Raw genomic sequence first — 23,619 nt, 5'->3', positions numbered from 1 at the left:
GCTTGAAATTGTGCCAATTTGTTTTTTTTTTTAATTTCACATTAGAAAAATATAAGGAAAAGGGAGAAACTTGTGACTCTACAGGAAAGAGAACAGAATTTAGGAACTGCCATCAGAGATAACATAGCTTTGGATAAATCATAATAATTATAACATCATTTAGGTTTTACATGCTTAAATGACAGAACCTGTGCTGAGTAATTTTATAGATACTTCACTTATACACTTCAGGCTTCCCTGGTGGCTCAGATGGTAAAGAATCTGCCTGCAGTGGGGGAGATCCGAGTTCAATCCCTAGGTCAGAAGATCCCCTGCAGAAGGGAATGACTACCCACTCTAGTATTCGTGCTTGGAGAATTCCATGGACAGAGGAGTCTGGTAGGCTCCAGTCCATGGGGTCTCAAGAGTCAGACTTGACTGAGCGACTAACACTTTATACACTTGAGTGATTGTTCAAGATTAAAAAAAAAATGAAACAGAAGCCAATACAGCAAGGTACAGTAAATGCTCAAAAGCCCACAGCAGCAGCCAGCCAGAATTTCATCTCAGCGAGTCTGAGTCCAAAATAAATCTTTAGTCATTGCTATACTGCTTCCTGCTAATTGCTTGTAATGACTTAGAATTTCTCTGTAAGCTGAATGCTACTCCTCTCTGTTGGACAATTTGGCAATTGGACAGCTGGTTCAAGGAGATGATTAGTGTGGTTAATCCAATAATTAAATTGTGGGCTTTCCAGCCTAAGCAGTAATCAGTGGTATGAAACAGGGTTTGTTTTTTTTTTTTTTTTTAAGTGTGTGTGTGAAGCCTTAGTTTGCCTGGCTTGAGAGACAGAGTAAAGAATTTTAGTTCTAGGAGCAAACTGCTATTAACAAGGAAAATACTGTCGAAATTATGTTTGCCCAAGGAATATACGCCAAATATAAAAGGAACTGGTAGACGGATATAATCTAATTTGATTGCAGGAGGTGTAATTAACCAATTTCATTCAGAGTAGGAGGAGCAAGCACTCAGTCAAGACATAGATGTTCTCTTTTAAGAACTTTTTGTGATCAATTTTTATTGAAGTGTAATTGATTTACATTGTTGTCTTCATTTTTGCTGTACAGCAAAGCAATCCAGTTTTTTACATTTACATTTTTTCCATTATAGTTTATATAGGGTATTGAGGACAGTTCTCTGTCCTATACAGTAGGGCCTTGTTTATCCATATATGTAAAAACTTACATCTTCTACCCCAACCTCCTTCTCTACCCCTCCCCAATCCCCCATCCACCTCCCTGGGCACATTAATCTATTCTCTGGGTCCGTGATTTTGTTTTCGTTCCAGATAGGTTCACTTGTGTTGTATTTGAAATCTCACATATAAGTGATATCCCACGGTATTTGTCTTTTCCTTTCTACTGCTGCTGCTGCTAAGTCGTTTCAGTCGTGCCCAACTCTGTGCGACCCCATAGACGGCAGCCCACCAGGCTCCCCCGTCCCTGGGATTCTCCAGGCAAGAACACTGGAGTGGGTTGCCATTTCCTTCTCCAATGCATGAAAGTGAAAAGTGAAAGTGAAGTCGCTCAGTCATGTCCGACTCCTAGTGACCCCATGGACAGCAGCCCTCCAGGCCCCTCCGTCCATGGGATTTTCCAGGCAAGAGTACTGGAGTGGGTTGCCATTGCCTCCTCCGATAAAATAGGTAACTAATGAGAACCTACTGAATAGCACAGGGAACTCTAACTCAGTGCTCTGTGGTGACCTAAATGGGAAGGAATCCAAGAGAGGGGAGATGTGTATACATATGGCTGATTCACTTTGAGGTACAGCAGAAACTAACAACATTATAAAGTGATTATACGCCAATAAAAATAAGTGAAAAAAGAATACACATATATTAGTATTTATGATAAAATCGTAAACATTTATTGAAAGTAGCACATATTTAAAACATGTAGCATTAAATTGACCACACTAGTAAAAATGAAAGACTATCTGTGTGTTTCTAGATTCTCTACTCTCCTCCATTAATTATCACACAATAGTAACATTTTTAAAAAATTAAAATATAAAATTTCAGAAGGGTACATGCATGTACCTATGTATTCAGACACCTATATGCATGTGTGTATGTACAAATTCCAAAGTGGGAAATTTGGGGAAAAACGTCAAATGTCAACTAGACTTCAGTACTTGGATAGCCATTGTTAAAACCATTTTATTTTTTAAAAATCTGAACAGGTATAATGATCATTAGAACTATCATCCATGTCCACGTGCGTTTATTTTTCCAATGAATAATTTTCTTTTATAGCTATTTTGGCACACTGTTCATTACATCATTTTTCTCATCACTATCTTGTTTTGCTTCCAGAAGCATATTCTCAAGTTCCTGGCTACATAGTAAATATTCTCTATGGATGCTACCCAGCTCTGGTTATGTGCAGAATTGCTGAGTTGTAACGTGCTACCAACTACTACTTCTAATGCCTCCTGGAATCATACCAGCATTAACCATTTATAAAGTACCAACTGCTATGCCACATGTAGAAATGCAATTGCATTTCACTGCTTGCCAAAACAACAGGCCTTTCTGAGATCATTGTTCTTTTTTGGTCTCTGGGAGAATACAATATTCAGATCTATAGTCACTCGCCAAGTGCAAGCTGGCAGTAGGTGTTTTTCCCCAAATGATTTTATTATAGGGAGGGTTTGCCTTGGAACAGAATGTTCTACAGAAATTAATTAGTAAGCAAATACGTATTTTTATATGGAGACCTTTCACTCCATTCCACCTCCCAATGTTTAAAGTTGACCAACTCCTAACAAGGGAACTTAACACGTCATTCAGGGGCTTCCCTGGTGGCTCAGTGGTAAAGAATCAGCTTGCCGACACAGGAGACACAGGCTAGATCCATGATCCAGGAAGATCCCACATGCCACAGAGCAACTAAGCCCCTGCACCACAACTGCTGAGCCCTAGAGCCGGGAGCCACGAGCACTGAGCCCATAGCCGCAACTACTGAAGCCCGAGCACCCGAGGGAAGTCACTGCAGTGAGACGTCCCAGCAGACCCCACTCACACAGAGAGAAGCCCACGCCACAGTGAAGACCCAGCACAGCCAAAAATAAACAAAAATGTAAAAATAAAAGGTCACTAAAAAGTCAAACCGTAGATCTGTTTTGCATTGGAAAGATGCAAAATGATACGATACATCCAAGCTACTTTTTAAAAAATTTAACCTAGGATGAAAGGTTGCCATGGTTAAACATGGGCGTCCACTGGCCACAGAGTGATAAATACTAGTCTGTGATGACTCAGGCCATTTCCATCTTACATAGAGGGTGAGATGCAGTTTGTCATAGACGCTCAGTCATAGATCAGGTGAACTGACCATTAGAGTTCTTTATTAGTTTTGGGATAAATAGTTTCACTCTGTTTCTTTGACTAGATCTAATATTTATTTGTGTCACAAGAGAATATTTTAGAATAGTGTTTTTAATTGGTCTTCAATAGAAGAAAAATTTCTCTAAAGTTGTTAGATCCCATAATTCCAAGAATTCTTATAAATATTGAGCAAAAAAGCAAAATCAAATTAATATCACACCGAGGAAAAGCCAACAATTAATTAGCTCAGTTCTGTCTGATTCTTTGTGACCACATGGACCGTAGCCTGCTAGGCTCCTCTGTCCATGGAATTCTCCAAACAAGTATACAGGAGTGAGTTGCCATTTTCTTCTCCAGGGGATCTTTCCAACCCAGGGATCAAACCCAGGTTTTCTACATTGCAGATGGATTCTTTATCAAGGAAGCCCGGTTAGGATACCATTCTAAAGCAAAAGTCGAAAGATGTAACCTTGACCCTATATTTGTTCAGGTTTCAACGATAGCTGTTAGTCAACTGACACACACATATTTTGTATTTATGGTGTTAATATGGCATTCATTTCTAGGAACTCAAGATAACTCTGATGTGCATTCTATTTTTATGTAGGTAAGAAGGTAGAAAGGAAGGCTTCCCTCTGGAAAAACTTTAGTGGGGTTTCAACAGACAGTAGCTTTCCTGGTGAGAAATGAGAAGAAATAAAATTCTAGGGGGAAAAAAAAAAAAAACTTGTGTAAAACCTTGAAAAATCCTTCTTAATTGCTTTACACATTTAGGGTCAAGGACAGTAGGGAGAATTAGCGGGGAGTAGCAGCAGGAAAGGCCGAGAAGGGAGGGTCTAGTATTTTAACAGATTACTCAGGGTGCCCCACTCGTAAATTGTGTAAACATGAAGGACATTTAAATACAATTTCCTGGGCAAGAAATGTCTGTCACGCAATGAAAACTCTCCTTTGTGATGGTTGCAATGCATGAGTTTAATATATCTGCCTCAGCAAGCATTTCTCAGCCAGTACACTCAACCTTGACGTTCAGTTTCAAGATCATGACACCTGTCACTTAAGTCCGTGCAAGCATAGTCATGTTCATGGCACTTGCCTAAAAAAAAAGAGCTCTGCAGCAGAAGGCATTTCAGATTATTCTCCCAGTTATAAAATAATCCTCTAAAAGTTTGACTATTTAAGATCTCAAATTAAGAGTCTGAATATTTTCCTATGTTCACAGCTGCACTAATTACAATAGCCCAGACATGGAAATATCCCAAATGTTCACTGAAAGATGAATGGATAAAATGTAGCATGTGTGTGTATATGACTAAGCGATTAAGCACAGCACAGACATATACAGTGGAATATTACTCAGCCATAAAAAGAGTGAAATAATGCCATTTGCAGCAATATGGATGGATCTAGAGATTATCACGCTAAGTGAATTAAAGACAAAGAGTAACACCACATGATATTACTTATATGTGGAGGCTGAAATACTGCACAAGTGAACATAATCATGAAACAGAAGCAGACTCACAGACAGAGGGAACAGACTTGTGGTTGCCAGGGGGTGGGGGGTGAGGTAGGGTGAGACAGGCTGGACGTCTGCGATCGGCAGAGGCAAGCCATGATATACAGGATAGATGAACAGGGTCCGACTGTGTAGCACAGGGGCTATACTCAACGTCCTGTGACGAACCACAGAGGAAAAGAACGTGGGATCTGAGGGTACTCCCCAGGAATTAAGGGTCATCATTTCACAATATATACAAATCAAACCATCCTACATCTTAAACTTAGATACTGTCTGGTCAATTTTCTCTCATTAAAACTGGAGGGGGTTAAAAAAAAAAGAGCATCAACCACATACGTCAGAGTTATTACGTATTCAGTGATTACTAGATGTCCTGCTTCTGTACTAAGAGCCGTATTTACTTTGTATGCTTTAATCCTCACAAGAAACCCTCTTTAGAAATGAGTCAGGTGTGACTTAGGGAGCTTGGATGATCTCGTACCAGGACACGGGACAAACTAGTGGCAAATCCAGCATTCACATGCAGCCCGTGAAGTCCTAGAGCCCAGAGGTCATAAGCCATTTTGTCAAGTGTTGCTCATGATGAACAGATATGCAATTTGTTTTTCCTGCCTGGAGAATATTGTGCAAATGCGTATTGTATTAGGCACAACAGAAGTGATGCATGCTCAACTCCTCTAAAGATGAAACTGGTAAACAGATCGAGTTACTCAGATGAAATGTCTATAGTGGCTCCAGCATGATTCATCCAAAAATTGTTTCTGTATTATAGCCCAAAACTCCAGCTGGTCACAAAAAGGATGATGCAGTGATCAAATAGAAGGCTAGACGAAGTTGCATCTGAGTCTAAAAGAATGCCTGGCATTTTATGCTAAGACGGAGCCTGCCATGCCCACCATTTGACCCAGAGTGAGGAGCGGCTGAAGCTCCTGGAATGCAATAGGTTAGCAGAACTGCTTTTGTGTCTGCTGAAACGCCTTCTTTCGCTCCCATAACTCTCCATATATTGTCACGACTTGAGGGTGACTGGACACCTGAAAAGAACCTAATTACTCCTGAGCAAAGCTGAAAAAGTGAGTGAACTAGTGAGTGAGCACACGTTCAGAGAACCGAGAGCAGCATGGTGACATTAGCTAAAGCCCTCCAGGAAACCCGCCCTGAGTTTCCGCCCTGTGTCAGGCACTGTGTAGGCACTGGGTAGTGCTTTGCTGAAATCCAGCTTATCAAGCTGAACTCTGAGTTAGAAGCTTGCATTCTTTGAGTGAGATTTAATAGAGTTGCATTCGTTTGTAGAATGGTAAATGCCAAGGCACGGAAAAAAAAAAAAAAAAACTCATTTCTTTTTAAGGGTAAGAAAGTATGACACGTGCTAGAATAATTAAAATGTAATGAATTGATCCCTGGAATTGAATTGTTAATGTCAATTAAGTTGGGAAGAAATGTGACTAATACTGTGTTACTGATGGTACATAAAGAGTATCCCAGTTGTAATTTCTTATCTACTGGAAAGCCAACATTCTTCTAGGGGAATACATTGCTATGTTGTTGTTATTATTTGATTAGATTTTAAATTGCTTTTGAGAAGGACTGATGCTGAAGCTGAAGCTCCAGTACTTAAATGGCCACCTTATACAAAGAACTGACTCCCTGTAAAAGACCCTGATGTTGGGAAAGATTGAAGGCAGGAGGAGAAGGGGATGACAGAGGATGAGATGGTTGGATGGCATCACCAACTCGATGGACTCAGTCTAAGCAAACTCCAGGAGTTGCTGATGGACAGGGAAGCTTGAAGTGCTGCAGTCCATGGGGTCACAAAGAGTCGAACACAACTGAGCATCTGATAATATATATATATATAAAATTTCAATATATTAACCCTCTCACCCTCATCCATGTTACTTAACTTTTATTTCTTTGAAGACAATCAGTTACTTTCATATGGCTATATCGAGCTGTAGATCTATAAATCTACATACCTATATACCTAACCATTTGGGAGATGATGGGTAAAAATCCACTTTTCCACAGGTAAATAGATGGAAAACCTTTTAAAACAATTTCCTAAAATATTAGGTTTTTTAAATGCAGTTTATAATGAAAATAAAGGCAACTATCAGAGTATGGGTTGCTAGTCTTATTGGTTGGGAAGGACAGCTGTATGGTAGTGAAAACACAGTTTCAGGAAATAGCTTTCCCCTATTAGCTGGGTCACCACTCTATTCCTTGGGTGTCTCGTCTGTAAAATGGAGATACAGCCAGTGGATACCTTGGAGGATTCCTGGGACAAGCTGGGTAACCCATTTTGCGAGGACTTAGCACATATTAAGAATTTAAACTTAGAAGTAGGAGCAAAACCCTGCTAGGGGAGGAGGAGGAAAGGCAGCGGCTATGGGCATGAGTGTGCCCCTGCAGGTACTCAAGCCCAGAGTGCTGCAAAATAACCTTCATCTTTAGAAGTATCTCAGGTGTTTGCTTTCAGAAAACGAGAGTATTTAGTCATTGTTTAAGCTCAGGAAACAGCTCTGGAGAGCTCATTTACAAATTTGGAACTTGAGACTGAAAACTTGGTTTAAATGCATTACCCAGCAGTGAATTACAATAATAAATAAAGCCATGTCAGAGTTTTCAAATCTCAATCCTAAAGACTTAGATTCTAAGTGATAGGTCGGTAAATTGCTGCTCTTATAATTCCAATGTTTGCCCTCATAGATTGCTCCGGCTATTATGCACAGGCTACTGTGAGTCTTTATCCGTTTCAGTTCCACTGGACATCTTCAGCTTTCAAACTTCTTTGACATCTGTTATCTTTCTTTTTCTGCTCTTTCACACTTGAGAAATATGACACAGGATATTCTTTTAAAAGACTGAGCCTTCTCCTTCTAAACCATCATAAAATTTAAAAGGCCGAGGGGGGGAAAAAACTTGCAACTACAGCAAGTGGAGAGGAAGTGTGGATCTCTGGCATATCCGTTGTCATCACTACCACCAGTTAAGCCCGAACTCCTCTAATATCACCAGATGCCCTGCAGGAGGGGAGACCTTGGGAAGTGCTGACAAGGAGGTGGGAGAAACTTAACCTGTTGGCAAATGGCAGACAGACATGAAAATAGAAGCAGCAGCTACATCCAGTTCCCCCACCCCCCGCAACACCTCTCCTCAAAGGACCTTGCTGAAATCAATATCACCTTGGCTTCCATGACAACCCCTGACAGGGCTAAATAGATGTCAGATACACATTTGCTCCTAAAGACCTCTTGGCATTAGTAGGGAACTCAAATGCAAAACTCAGGTTAAGATCCTGCTCGACTACTTCATGCAAAAGCCGCAGCATACAGGCTTGCCAGCCCGGGCAGTTCATCTCGTCTCTGCAGGGTTGTCGGCGTCCTCCAAAACTGCAGGCTGACCGTATGGAGAAAGCCATTTCTGTGGGCATTTTCACAACCCATGAAACACATGTTCTGTTCGTAGGCAAATTCAGCGCCATTATTTCGGGATCTTTGGTGGATGCGTGGTAATGAAAAGACTTCTGATGACAGAATTATGGTCTCCATGTTTAAAATTTGGTTGAATCTGTAGCAAGGGAATCAGGGCCTTTCTTAGATGAGAAAATTAGACAAGCATTTAGTGACTCTGAGCCACTGTGTCACGGCTGGAAAACTCAGAGCTTGCTCCAGCGAATCTCAAAGTCTAAATTCCTAGGCCCTGTAGAACACAAGTTCAACAATGAATTCCTTCTATTACTCAGCCACAAAAGGGAGCAAAATTGGGAGATGTGGATGGACCCGGAGACCATCATACAGAGTGACATCAGAAAAGCAAATATTGTACATAAACACGTGTGTGGAATGAAAATATCTCCTACCATTATTAACAAACAAGAAATGTCACAGCCTTCAGTGATTTCTGGCCTCCAAATGGGAATGAGGGCTTCCAAAACTGATCTAGCCGAGGCTGCCACTTCCCAATGGTGATTCCTGAGGAACTAGGGGAACTCAAGAAGTGAGGTGAACAAGCAAACAGATAGGCCTCAGATAGCTTAGGTGCATTTGAAAAGAAAGAATTCAGTAAGCCCAGAGGCTTGCATTAAATTCCTTAACTAGACACCTGATCTTTGATGTTCAGGCTGCCTGCTCCCTTTGGTGCAAACTTGTATACAGCCTGACTCCCCCTCCTGCCTCCTTGGAGCAGTTTTCTCAGAGCTACTGAGATGGGGGCTCCTGGGATCAGAGTCCTAAATATTCCCACCAAATAAAGCAACTCTCTAACTACATATTTTTGGTTGACGCCACAGAGTCTATATGCCAATATGAAACAAAAAGGTAGAGAAAAATAAAAGATGCACAAATTGTGATGGGTGGGAGATGTTTGTTATGGGTGTGCCCTATCAGAGTTTTTTCTTCCCCAGTGGCTCTGGTTTTCTGTCTACCTTTGTGGGTTTGTGAGAAGCTGTATCCAAGGCGAGGACCTTTGAAGGTCATCTCGTTCAAATCCGACTGCTTTTTCTCCGCTCAGCTTCTGTCTGGACTTCCCTCTCCTGCTTTCTTTTTAAACTGAACATGACTGAAATTAAATGAATCCACCTGTTCTGAAAGCCTATTTCCTAGTCCCCAGTGGGTGCTATTTGAATTTTATTGCTTTTTAAAGATTCACCCATGCCTTCGGTAACATGAAAAGTAGATGACCTCAGAGTAGCAGCTTTTAGGTTGAAAAGGCTCAGACTCTGAAGCAGCAACTTTTGTAATCCTTCTCACTTGAAAGGCTGTAAAGCCTCGCTGGATGTATGTTTCACAAGTTTTATTCTCCTGTGAAAAATGAGGATGTTTATATCTTTGCTGAAATCGTAAAAAAAAAAAAAAAAAAAAACAGGTCGAAAAGAATTTTCCATTACAAGTCTCCTTTCCTGGCGTGTCATTGTGGGTAGAACAAATGGCCAGGATCCGATCGCAGGCTTGTAAATGGGAAATAACTCCTGAGTGATGGCAAACACAATCCACCCTCCCTACCCCCGCCCTTTTTATCCACAGCACGTCTCACGAGGCCCCTGGAACTCTTCCCAGAGACCATCGGTTTCCCTTCATGACTCCAGGGCTGCTATGCTGTGAGGCAGCTGCATGGAACCCAGGCATTCAGGATCCTCCGTCGGGCTCTGGGCTGTGCTGGGGGTGGAGGAGGTGACTCAGTGCCCGCACGGCTCAGCTGTCAGAGGGGCAGGCCCTGCAGCTGCCAGCTGCCCGGCTTTGCCTCATAAGGGCTGCTGTCTCGTTTCAACACCTCAGGGGACAGGAGCAGAGGGCACGCCTAAACCTGCCTTCACAAACCCCGTGTACGCCTCGCCACCCGGCAGGCTGCTGAGTTTTGTAGCTGGGGACGCAGGCGGTTTTTAAGTCTCTCCCCTCACATCGTGCCTGATGCTCCGCATACACAGAGTCCTTTAAAAAATGGGGACTTCACAGAAGCAACCCAGATGTCCATCAGCAGATGAAGGGATAAAGAAGCCATGGTACATACACACAGGGGAATACTACTCAGTCATATAAAAGAAAGACACGGAGTCAGCTGCAGTGATGTGGGTGAGCCTAGAGTCTGTCATACAAGTGAAGTCAGTCAGAAGAAAAAAACAGACATCGTATATTAACGCTTATGTACTGTGACATATATACAATATACTAGAAAAATGGTCCTGATGAACCTATTTGCAGGGCAGCAACAGAGACAACCTAGAGAGCGGACCTGTGGGCACAGCGGGGAAGGGGAGGGTGGGATGGACTGAGAGAGCAGCGCTGATGTATACACACCACCATGTGCAAAACAGGTGACGAAAGAGAGCCTGCAGCAGAGTGCAGAGCCCAGCGCGCTGCCCTGTGAGGACCTGCTGGGCTGGGCTGGGGGCTCCAGGAAAAGGGGACATACGTGCACACACAGCTGATGCGCACCGTTGTACGGCAGAAACACACCCAGCATTGCAAAGCAATTATACTCCAATGAAAATCTTCTTTTAAAAATGACTGAGAACAAGGCCTGACTTGGCCAGGGGTCAGCCTTATCTGAAGAAAACCCCCACACCTGTAATCAGCTACCTGGAGAACAAGTGGAGTCAAGATCTCCAACTGTGAAGGGACCTCTCTCACAATGGAACAGAAGGACATCGACACCATTTTCTGCTCGCTGAAACCAAGGGCTGATGTATCTGGTTTCAAGATGTTCTGGTTTGTCTTGTGATTATTTGGGTATAACTGTACCCCCAAATTTGCATGGGTCTGTCTTTTGCAAATGACTCTTTTCCATCTTTTCTGAGTTTTGACTAATCCTGAGGGCTTTCACAAGGACTTCCTTTGAATTCCTCTAGCAATTTCCCCCAAAATTACTGACAAATATTTCCAGTGCTGGTCTATTTCCTACCATTGATTCATCAGCTCTCACTTTCAATTTCTGGTTCCTTACTGAAAAAAATGCAGGCCACATTACTTATCACTGCATAACCACACTCCCAAGACTTTGCTGCTGTTTAGTCTCTCACTTGTGACCCCATGGACTGTAGCCCGCCAGACTCCTCTGTCCATAGGCTTCTCCAGGCAAGAATATTGGGGCAGGTTGCCATTTCCTTCTCCAGGGGATCTTCCTGAATAAGGGATTGAACCCACATCTCCTACACTGGCAGGCGGGTTCTTCACCACTGAGCCACCAGGGAAGCCCTCACTCCCACTCCCAAAACTTACTGACTAAAAGCAAGACAAAACCAGTGGGTTGGTTTGCCCAGGATTAGCTGGGAAAGCCCCTCTTCAGCCTTAACTGCAAGCGGGCTTGGTCAGGTGGATGCAGTTTGGTCTGGATGAGCCAAGATGGCTTCCTGCACACACCTGGTCCCTCAGCCGAGCCCGCTGGGGTGCCTCAGGCCATGCATCCCCTTTTATCTTCTAGATCCTTCCTCCTCCTGCGGCTCTCGCCCTTCAGGACATCATTTATTCCACCTGGTCCCTCAATCACAGTAGCCAAACCTACTTCCATGGTAAATCAAGACTCGAAGCCACAAAACGCAGAACCCGCCAATCCTCTTAAGCCCTAGGCCCAGAAAGGGCATCTATAACCTCTACCACCTTCTATTAATCCCAGCCAAAGCAACTCTCAGGCCAGAGAATACTCGAGGGAAGAGGCCAAAGTCTTCATCTCTTGGAGAGAGAGCAACATCCACATACAAAAATGGGAGGAATGACTGGCATTTATCTTTGCAGACAACGGACCACATATATCATAGCAAGAGCGCTGGAGATACACACACAGGGGCCAGGGTGGTGGGGGAGGGGAGGAATACATGCAGGAATTTAGTACGTGTTTAACTGTACGATCCAAATCATTGGGGAAAGTAGTTAATAAATGGTGTTGAAGCCATTAGTTAACCATTAAGAAAGAGAAATTCAGTTGGATTATAGAAGGCAATGGGATAAACAAAAACATACAGAGCCATAAGAAATACTTTTTACCAGAATGTGGAAGAGAGATGAACCAAAAAAAAAAAAAGAAAACCACAAAAGTAAATTCTGACTGGCCTGGCAAACCTTACCATGTACAGACTTTAAACATAGTGGCCAAACCACTCAGGTTCTGCCTGCTCTTAAAATGAAGATGCAACTGAATGTGGCTCCCACCCTAAGGATGGGGGACGGGGGTGAGGAAGCCAGATAATTGATAACATCATAAGCTTTTCTGAGCTTATCAGAGAGTAAAGGTTTACATGGCAACTGAATGAGCAGAATTAACGGCAACTGGAAGCAGAGACCAAACAAAACATTTCCCCCTGGGGCAGAGTAAAGACAACACACCAGCCACCATAAGGGTAGTAAGAAGCAGCCAAAATTTTAGCAAGTTTTTAAAAGCCAATTATCGGGCCGCTGAGAATACACAGGAGCCCCGGCCCGAAGGGAGCCCACAGGAGCACCTGCAGCCGCGGTGCTCCTCAGACGTGGAGACAGGGCTGGAGACCCGGGGGGACCCCCACCTGCCTTCAGAGGCCCTCGGCGTGAGACCACTTCCGCCTTTCTTGGAACTTTCTTTCCTGTGAAATAACCATCCTTAGTCGCTAGGGAAGGGCCGACAGCCTTTTTAATCCCAAAGGGTTAAAGATTCATTGCCTCAGAGAGAAGGACAACAAAAGGCGTCCTCTCCTGAAGGCTACAGGACAGACAGAAAGCCCTCGTGCAAAGGGGACCTCAGCATGGAGGCAGGGAGGCCCGTCCCGGGGTAGAGGCCTCACCATCCCCGGCTCAGGGCATTGGTACCCAGCCGCTGGAGAAGAAAGAGAAGCAAAGCCCTTGTGAGACAGGAAAATTCCTCCTGCCCGAGAGAAACGCCCTCCCCTGCCTCAGGGACCAGGCAGACTTTGCTTGGCCCAGCAGAAGAGCAAGAACGCTAGCGATGCCCAAACTTGCAGGTCTTCCACGCCTGCCTGAGACCGAGGCTCAGACTGGAGACCGGGGCACTGACTCCCTGCCCACCGCAAGTCCTGCACCGGGTAACCAGCAACAGCAATGTCTCAGAGAGCCGAATAAGAACTTGAAGAGGACTCTGACCTGTGGACGACAGGCAGGACCCGCAGGGAGCTGAGGTCGGGCCGGCACGCAGAGGAAAAGCCTGAGCCACATAGAGGCTGCGCACGCCCCTGGTTCTGGCTGCTCAGCTCCAGAGGAATTTCAAGGCTCTGTCCACTGAAGGCAGTTAGCAACAGCCAAGCCTAGTCTGATTGATTAGTAACTAGAGGGGCTCCACGACCCACTGGAGCCCTCTGGGAAAAGACAGGTGTACTCATTAAGGGCAAAGGTGCTAGTCCTTGGAGCTTCCCAGGTGGCGCTAAAGAACCCGCCTGCCAATGCAGGAGACACAGGAGAGGCGGGTTCGATCCCTGGGTCAGGAAGATCCCCTGGAGACGGCGTGGCACCAGTATTCTTGCCTGGAGAATCCCATGGACAGAGGAGCCTGGTGGGCTACAGTCCATGGGCCCGCATAGTGTTGGACACGAGTGAAGCGACTTAGTACGCATGCTAGTGGTGCCTGCGGTCTCTGACCTTCCCACATGGTGCAGCGGCCAACACCTGCCAGTGCGAGAGACACAGGAGACGCGGCTTCAGATCCCTGGGTGGTGGAGAAGGAAATGCAGCCCACTCCAGTACTCTTGCCTGGGAAATCCCATGGACAGAGGGGCCTGGCGGGCCATAGTCCGTGGAGTTGCAAAGAGTCAGACACAACTTAGTGATTAAGGACATGCCCATACGCCTCAGTCTCTATTGGTATTTGTAATTAATGGCCAGTCCTCAAATAAGAATGATAAAAAAGGAAGGGAGAGAAGAAGAAGACTGCTTAAGCCAAGTGAAAAAGAAGATGCAGAAGAAGCAGTCAACAAAGTTCAGGGTCTACTCATTATAAAATTTAAAATTTAATGAAAATTAAATAAATATGAAAATTCTATTTATATACTTAAAATATAAAAACTGCATATTTTAATATAAAAAATTCTAGCAAACTAAGAATAAACAAACCCCTCAACTTGATAAATAGCCATAAAAAACCTACAGGAAGCATTCTATGTAATCCTACATGTTATAACATCCTAAGAAGAAGAAAAAATCATGCCTATGCTTACGAATTTTATATAACAGTGTACTGGTGGTTCTGCCCCTTTAATAAAATAAGGAAAATAAATAGAGGTATGAGTGTGTATCTGACTCAGTCGTGTCTGACTCTCTGCGACCCCGTGGACTGTAGCCCACCAGGCTCCTCTGTCCATGGAATTCTCCAGGCAGGAATATGGGAGTAGGTTGCCATGTCCTTCTCCAGGGGATCTTCCTGACCCAGGGATTGAACCAAAGTCTCTGCATCTCGTACACTGGCAGGCAGATTCCTTGCCATTGAGCCACCTTCTCCCCAAATCAGTCTATACATTGAACACAACCCCAATCAAAATCCTTCTAGGATTTGTGTGTGTGCGTGTAAAATTTCACAAAGGGTTTCAAGAATTTATATGAAAATCAAAAGACCTGAGTTATCAAGCCAATTTTGAAGACTAAAGATTGTATGATTGTAAGACATAAAGGGTATGTTTGTTTGACGCATATAAAGAGAGGACAGGGTATCCGTTTGGAGACAAATGATTTCTAGACACCCGAGAGGTGAAAGCAGAGACTGAATCTTGTAAACTTGGGGATTTGAGAACTATGAACTCAGGGGTGATGGCTAAAGATACTGAAACCTAGTTGAAAGGAAGAACTTAGAGAAAGATGAGTGGGGGTGAAGCACACCAAAACCAAGGCTGCGAAAAGAAAGATGAGTCACCAAATGAGATAGGAAATGACAAGTCAATAATTAAGAAACATACAGATGAGCCTGTTTGCTGGGGCAGAAATAGAGAGGCCGCCCTTGAGAAGGGACTTGTGGACACCACGGTTGGGGGAAGGGCAGGACAAACTGGGAGATGAGGTCTGACGTGTGTACACGACCACGTGTAAGCGAGCAGCTAGTGGGACACTGCCGCAGAGCACAGGGAGCTCTGCACGGGGCTCTGTGAGGACCTCGAGGGGCTGGAGGGAGCCTCCAGAGAGAGGGGCTCTGTGTGTACATATCGCTGATTCATGCCACACAGCAGAAACTAACACATCTTCACGAAGCGATTAGACTCCAATCAAAACATAAACGTCAAAAAGAAAAGAAGCTGAAAACTGTGGTATTAGAGGCGGAAGGGAAAAGTTTCAACAGGAAGAGTGTGTAAATTCTGTTTCCTTTTCAGAGAGTCAGGGGAAATACGTTTAGAGAAAACACAGTCATCGGGGTTCAGCACAAGGAAAGCTTCCAAAAGCCCCGGGAAGAGCCACAGTTTTTGGACAGAGTTAATTCACAGGAGGAAGGCAAGTGTGGAAATCCGCTGAGTCATGGCATAAAGCAGGAAGCTGAGGCGAAGGGCCCAATCATTAGCGAAATGGCAATGAACTTTAAAAATAGCTAACAAAATAGAGGTTGTGTCTTGCTGCTGCTGCTGCTGCTGCTAAGTCACTTCAGTCGTGTCCGACTCTGTACGACCCCATAGACAGCAGCCCACCAGGCTCCGACATCCCTGGGATTCTCCAGGCAAGAACACTGGAGTGGGTTGCCATTTCCTTCTCCACTGCATGAAAGGAAAAAGTGAAAGTGAAGTCGCTCAGTCGTGTCCAACTCTTCGTGACCCCATGGACTGCAGCCTACCAGGCTCCTTCATCCATGGGAGTTTCCAGGCAAGAGTTCTGGAGTAGGGTGCCATTGCCTTCTCCGGAGGTTGTGTCTTGCTCATCTCCATATTCATTGCATTGTTCATACCAAAGGGTCTTAATGTACGTATAGCTATATCTACAAGTATGTATGGGCCTTCCCATGTAGCATGAGTGGTAAAGAATCTGCCTGCCGCTGCAAGACATAAGAGACATGGTTCAATCCCTGGCTCAGAAAGATCCCCTGGAGGTGGGCATGGCAACCCACTCCAGTATTCTTGCCTGGAGAATCCCAGGGATAGAGGAGCCTGATGGGCTATGATCCATATAGTCGCAAAGAGTCAGACATGACTGAAGCAACTTAGCAGACACACACAGGTATGTATGTGTCTGATGGGCAGCTAAGGTTAAAAAGCACTGACAAACTCACGTTTGGATGTAGAACCTTAAAGCCGTGCGGGGTGATGTAGCCTGACGCAGCTCACCCAGTTTGAGGAAACCTGACCCCGACTCCTGTGAGAAAGTTTCATTCATTCCCAGCTGCCTCTGAAGAATGAACTGTGTCCTCGGCTGGAATGAGGGGATGGAATTGTCCTCATTTCTGAGATGCTTAGAGACATGATACCTAGTGGAGGAAGGGGGCCGTGCATGACATTCCACAGGTATTGATGGATTCCGCCCCCTGACTCACCAGACTGTCTTTGCCAAAGCAAATTGTGGGTGTGTGAAAGGCCCAGATAGGAAGAAATAAGTCAATTCTCTTTTAAAAAGCAAATAACCAAGGTATAAAACCATGGGGAGAATTGTGTGGACGAACGGCTCTCTTAGTTGATAGAGATGTGGCTGTAAAGTTGCACAGAGAAGCTGAGAACAGGCTGAAGTGTCTCCAACGTGTCACATGGCCCTGCGCAGGCCAAGCCCAGGCAGACAGAGTGGCCCTCACATGACGCTGGCGTGGCCGATAAACGCAAGCAGGTGGGAGCAGAGACCAGCCCAGGGCCGTGGGACTGCGGCGTCTCGTTCTCTCCTGTTTTTTAAATGCCCCTGTTGGTTCTGAGTCCTCTGAATACCAGCTTCTGTGTTGTCTCCTCTCTCATCACGAGAAAAGGAGCAATTCAGGCCTTTCTCCCAAATCTCATGGTAAACTACCCGCCTTTCTTTGTTCTTTGACCCCTAGAATGCCCCCTTATCTAATATATTTCCAAGCTTTCCCCTCCTTGTGAGATTCTGTCTTTTCCTGAAAGGTCATTTCTCGATGCTGCAAAAGTCTGTGACTTGTCATCATCATTTCCTCTTGGTTCATCAGGATGAAGGATGTTTCTTTTAAGTTCTCCAGTTACAAGAAAAAATGGAAATAGTAAAATCTCCTGTGTTTTTTTTTTTTTCCTTTAGCTGAAGTAAATATGTTCCCAGGGAGATGTGTTGATCTGTTGTCTTCTTTATATGTGCTAGAATTTCACAGACATGGATCGAAAGTAAGAAACACCAATGATCTTGTTTTGCCCTAATGGAGAGATGAAAGGGAGGCAGTGATTGAAAATGTGCCTAAGACATCTATCATGCGGGGCTTTGGAAACTGTTTTTGCACTTCAGTGGGGTTTTATGTATGGTCCTTGTGCTGTGGGATGTAGCTTCAAATAAGATACTGAAGATAATTTCTGATCTCTTGGCCCATGAGTAGCCACAAAGCTGTCTAATCACCTACCCCCATCCCTCTTCGACAAGAGGTAAAGCTTATAACTTTAAAATCATCCCTGAGGTCTTTGCTATTGTTGTTCATTCGCTGAGTTATGTCTCACTTTTTGCGACTCTTTTCTCATCTAGGAGCTAGGCTTACTTACAGTACTAAAATTATAGGATTTTTGTGAGAATAAGCTGCTGCTGCTGCTGCTGCTGCTAAGTCACTTCAGTCGTGTCCGACTCTGTGCGACCCCATAGACGGCAGCCCACCAGGCTTCCCCGTCTCTGGGACTCTCCAGGCAAGAACACTGGAGTGGGTTGCCATTTCCTTCTCCAATGTATGAAAGTGAAAAGTGAAAGTGAAGTCACTCAGTCGTGTCTGACTCTTCGAGACCCCATGGACTGCAGCCTACCAGGTTCCTCCGTCCATGGGATTTTCTAGGCAAAAGTACTGGAGTGGGGTGCCATTGCCTTCTCCGGAGAATAAGCTGAAATTACCAATTTCGGTGATTAATAAGTGATGTAGTCAGCACTCAGTGGATGATAATCACAGCTAATTTTGGTTAATTGATAAAATACAACCTTACTAGATTATAATTGAATCAAGATAACTATACAGCATGTTTACTATTTACAACAGGACATGGAAGCGACCTAGACGCCCATCAACAGATGAATGGATAAAGAACACGTGCTACATATGCAATGGAATATTACTAAGCCATAAAAAGAATGAAATTGGATCACCTGTAGTGATGTGGTTGAACCTAAAGTTTGTCCTACTGAGTAAGTCAGAAAGAGAAAAACAAATACTGCATATTAATGCATATATATGGAATCTACAAAAATGGCACCGGGGAGCTTATTTGCGGGGCTGGAATAGAGATGCAGACGCAGAGGCTGGGCTGTGGACACAGCAGGGGAAGGGGAAGGGGGTGAACCGAGAGAGCAGCGTTGGCGTGTGCACACTCTCATGTGTTACACAGATAGCCAGTGGGAAGCTGCCGTGTGGCACAGGGGCTCAGCCGAGTGCTCTGTGATGACCTAGCACAGTGGGTTGGGAGGGGGAGGAGGGAGGCTCAAGAGGGAAGGCATATATTATATGCATAGTTGATTCACTTCACTGTACAGCACACATGAACACAGCACTATAAATCAATTATACTCCAGTAAAAAAAATTACAGTACAAGTATCTCTTAATTCCTGATCGTTTTGGGGAAAAAAAATCAACTTGATTTCCCCTTATGTTAGTCTACAGTACCCAGATAATTATTGAGAGCAGAAATATCACTTTGAACTTTACGCAAGGACATCAAGCTATCGTGAATCAACAAGAATGGGAGGTACATTGACAGCCACCAGCCCTGGATTTTGATAGGTCAGGCATGTGAAATTACAAAGTATTGATTTAAGCAAAACACACTCAGTACAGCCTCTCTTTACAGCTATGGTCTAAATGACAGTACTTTGTGGTGGGTTTACAACTCACGAAGAAAAACTTCGCTGGAAGCAGCAATTGCTACTTGATGTCTCACTGAAGTGAAGGGATTAGTTTTGTACAAATGGCACCAGGTTCCTGGTGTCCTTCAGTAAAAACCGTATCTGTTACTTGGATAGAATCTTACACAAACATTGCCCCACCATTGCCCCCACATTGACCATCTCTGCTGCAACCAGTCAACTCGAGGGTTACAGAGCAGCCACAGACGGTATGTAAATGGTGTGGCGGTGGCCACGGCACAACAGAACTTTACCTGAATCCATTGCCCCACCACATCACATCACGCAGACTAAGATAAATCCTCCATAAGGCACGACAGCATCAGAATCCCAAATCTCACCAGATGGGAGCAGTGATATTGAAGAGAACAGATACAAAGTCTAACATTCCAATTCAAAAGTAGTCCCTGAAAGGAGACAAGATGGGAGGAATCTGATTGAAGTCAAATTTCCCAAAGAGAAATCCAGGAAAGGCTACAGTTATCCAAGAGGATGATGCCTCCCTTCCCCCACCCACAGAGTACATGCTCATGCTCTCTCCTCCCCGAGCTGCATTCTAGACACCTCTGTCTAAATAAATCAACGCTCTAGGTTCGTCCATCTCAGTTCAACTGACTCAAATTCACTCTTTTTCATGGCTGAGTAATACTCCATTGTATATATGTACCACAATTTCTTTATCCATTCATCTGTCAGTGGACATCTAGGTGGCTTCCGTGACCTGGCTGTTGTAAGTAGTGGGGCAGTGAGCACTGGGGGGCATGTATCTTTTGGGATTATGATTTTCTCAGGAATTGCATAAGTTTCTTGGAATTATGTCCAGTAACCCCAAATACAGAGTGGGCTGAAAGCAGACATCCTTTCTGACATTCTGTTTCTTTAGTTAAGGACGTCAACACTTTCACACACCTCCACCATCACCACACTTAGAAACCTTTTTCACCCTTTCTCTCTCTTTTTGTTTTTTTCCACTACCTGCTATTTATTTTTTTAAATTGATACCTTATACCTCATCCTTCTAAAATGTACACAGGATCCTAGCATTTCTCTGGTTAAAATTCTTCCATGACACCTATCAGTTCAGTTCAGTTCAGTCACTCAGTCGTGTCCAACTCTTTGCGACCCCATGAATCACAGCATGCCAGGCCTCCCTGTCCATCACCAACTCCCGGAGTTCACTCAGGCTCATGTCCATCGAGTCGGTGATGCCATCTAGCCATCTCATCCTCTGTTGTCCCCTTCTCCTCCTGCCCCCAATCCCTCCCAGCATCAGAGTCTTTTCCAATGAGTCAACTCTTGTCATGAGGTGGCCAAAGTATTGGAGTTTCAGCTTCAGCATCATTCCTTCCAAAGAACACCCAGGACTGATCTCCTTTAGAACGGACTGGTTGGATCTCCTTGCAGTCCAAGGGATTCTCAAGAGTCTTCTCCAACACTACAGTTCAAAAGCATCAATTCTTCGGCACTCAGCTTTCTTCACAGTCCAACTCTCACATCCATACATGACCACTTGACTAGACGGACCTTCGTTGGCAAAGTAATGTCTCTGCTTTTGAATATGCTATCTAGGTTGGTCATAACTTTATTTCCAAGGAGTAAGCATCTTTTAATTTCATGGCTGCAGTCACCATCTGCAGTGATTTTGGAGCCCCCAAAAATAAAGTCTGTCACTGTTTCCACTGTTTCCCCATCTATTTCCCATGAAGTGATGGGACCAGATGCCATGCTCTTAGTTTTCTGAATGATACCTGTAACCTAGACAATTAAGGCAAAATGTATTTACTGAGCATAGAAGACTCCTTTCAGCCACCTGAGCAGCCAGGATCCCTGTATTCAGTCATGTCCAGTTGAACCATCAAGGTACTTCCCTCAATACTCCAAGCTTTCACAAGTCACGGCCTTTTGCCTAATTCTATCTTTATCTAGAATTACCCTCAATTTCTTACTTCTTATTTTTTTCAGGCTTTAAACCTAAAGGCAGAAACAAAATGCGTACAGGAAAATTAGTTGATTTATTCTCTGTTCCCTTTGCATTGTATGTGTTAATATTTAAGTGTTAGTATATATGCCTTCTCAGACGATAGTGAACGTCTTAAGAGTATTTCACAAGGGTTCACACCAGCTTCTGCAGAGTAACTGACACATTGGAGATAGAAAGTCCTGAAAGAGGAACGCAAGGACTGAAGGAATAGGCATGTCAGATAGTTAGGATAAAGTGATTCTTCAAGCTGAGTTGTGAAATTTGAAGGTTATTAATCAGATAACGTCCACACCGTAATCCTATAGAATAGCATTCCTTTGTTTTGAGTAAATAAAAGGAGACTCCCATAATTCAGTAAAGGAAGTGTAGGACTAGATCCTTAGTGTGCTTTTTCTTGGCATCTGATGTTCCCCCTAAATTCTACAATAAGAAGAATGCCTTTTATCTCCCACACTGGAAGGCCCTGGCCTAATTTTCAGAAAATCCTAGGAGACTCAGCAGTCATTAACTTTGGGGCTGATGTTTCCGAGAAACAAAATGATCATTAACTCTATAAGCTGCAACAAAACTGCAGACACATTTCCAAAATAGGAATGCAAATGGCCACCATTTAATCCCCAGCTGACTCCCGTTCTCCAGCAAATAACTGTTCTGTGTGGTGGTGTTAGTCGCTAAGTCCTGACCAACTCTTTGCGACCTCCAGGACTGTAGCCCCGCCAGGATCCTCTGCCTGTGGGATTTCTCAGGCTAGAATACTGGAGTGAGTTGCCGTTTCCTTCTCCAGGGGATCTTCCCCATTCATGGATACAACCTTTGGACCCGCATCTCCTGCAGCGGCAGGTGGATTCTTCACTGCTGAGCCACAAGGGAAGCCCAGATAACTGCTGGGGAAATACTATTTTTAATTGAACAAGTGATTCATGTCTCTGGAGTGGAGAACATGCATTCCACACGGTGCAAATCGCCAGCTGGTGATAGCTCAGAAAATGTGCCAGTCAGAATCTCAATCAGAGCTGGGTGTCCCTGTCCTGGGATGGCGTGACATGCACTGAGCTGGTTTTAAGAAAATTTCTAGAAGATTCTCTGAAAGGTACATGCGTGGATATACTGTTGGGAATAAAATGCCTTTTTGGGGGTCTTATCATTTTAATCCTCTAAATGGCAGTCTCCCAAGAAATAGGTCCCTTCACCAAGGCAACCACATTATTGGATTGGTTAGTTTCCAAGGATAGAGAAAGTAGACACATTTTTTAAATGGAGGCTTTGTCTAAAAAGAAAATAACAGAGACAAGGAAGTCGTCGATGAGTTGGATTCTTCCCAGCAGCCCATGTAGAAACTGAGGCTGTGAAATGATAGATTTCCAAAGGTCCCTGGCATTTGAGTTTGAGGCTCAATTTCCTGTGTGACCTTTTTGATGATTGTGTCAGGAATTTCCTCTTTGAAAGCCGTGATTTTATTTTTTAAACTGTGTAGTTTGCATTGGGGTACAGCCAATTAACAATGTTTGTGACAGTTTCAGGTGGACAGGGAAGTGACTCAGCCTTACACACACATGTATCCATTCTCCCCAAACTCCCCTCCCACCCAGGCTGCCACAGAACACCGAGCAGAGTTCCCTGTGTTGGACAGCAGGTCCTTGTTGGAAAACCACAATTTTAAATAGGGTCAACCTATCAGGGAAGGGGGATTCTAAACTGGAGGGAAACTAAGCTGCGATGGATTACAGGGCTACCCATCCCCAGCTGGGCTTTCGCCTACTTGAGCCCTGCCCGGCCACTGATCCTCGCGCACAGCTGTCTGAGCCACACTCAGAGGAAAGAAGACTCACAAAAGATAATTGAAGAATAAACTCTCTGCCCAGGCCCATCGGGTAAATTGCCTTTGTGCTTTTCCACGACTTGCTTCTGCCAGATAGAATATTTGGCGCTCAGCACGGTGGCATCGGACCAGATTTTGAAGCAATGGGGTTTTTGAAAATGATTTATTTTTTCCCCTCTGTCACAGACAGTTACTCTGGCACAGATGGCTTCTCTCAATGATGAGCCCGGAGTCTTTTCCATCAGATTTTTGCCATTGTGAAAAATCTATCTGCTCTCGTCTCTCTCTCTCTCTCTCTTTTTTTTTGCTCTGTGTATCCAAGAAGTGACGTAAGAAAATTTAGAATGAAGATCAAATTCTGGCCCCAAACATGTGTAAGAAAGTTTAGGATGAAGACCAGATTCTGGCCCCAAATGTGTGCAATTCCAGACCTTCAGAGGTGGCTCTGTGACAGTGATAAGCCAAATGCTTCTTTATTTTTCAATCCTGTTCCTTGTATGAAGTTCTATCTTCAACAAATA

The 23,619-nt window shown here is 44.2% G+C and overlaps 1 long non-coding RNA gene across 18 annotated transcripts in view; it reads right to left on the bottom strand.

Moving 5' to 3' along the window:
- Nucleotides 1–14,285, bottom strand: part of LOC147350967 (uncharacterized) — an 81,566-nt gene extending 67,281 nt beyond the window's left edge. For 4 of the 18 annotated variants that reach the window (XR_015147099.1, XR_015147100.1, XR_015147097.1 and 1 more), the window contains exon 1: nucleotides 13,457–14,280. This is a non-coding gene — a long non-coding RNA (uncharacterized LOC147350967). Of the gene's footprint in view, nucleotides 1–13,456 lie in introns of all 18 variants that reach the window. The other 14 variants (XR_015147102.1, XR_015147109.1, XR_015147103.1 and 11 more) reach the window with 9 other exon arrangements.
- Nucleotides 14,286–23,619: the final 9,334 nt, after the last annotated feature.

The sequence above is a fragment of the Bos grunniens genome, chromosome 19, assembly GCF_055505025.1.
Source record: "Bos grunniens cultivar Pamir isolate PY7600 chromosome 19, Bosgru_T2T1.0, whole genome shotgun sequence".
NCBI classification, from domain to species: domain Eukaryota; kingdom Metazoa; phylum Chordata; class Mammalia; order Artiodactyla; family Bovidae; genus Bos; species Bos grunniens.
The sequence above is the reverse complement of the archived record's forward strand: the minus strand, read 5'-3'. Positions and strand labels throughout refer to the sequence as shown.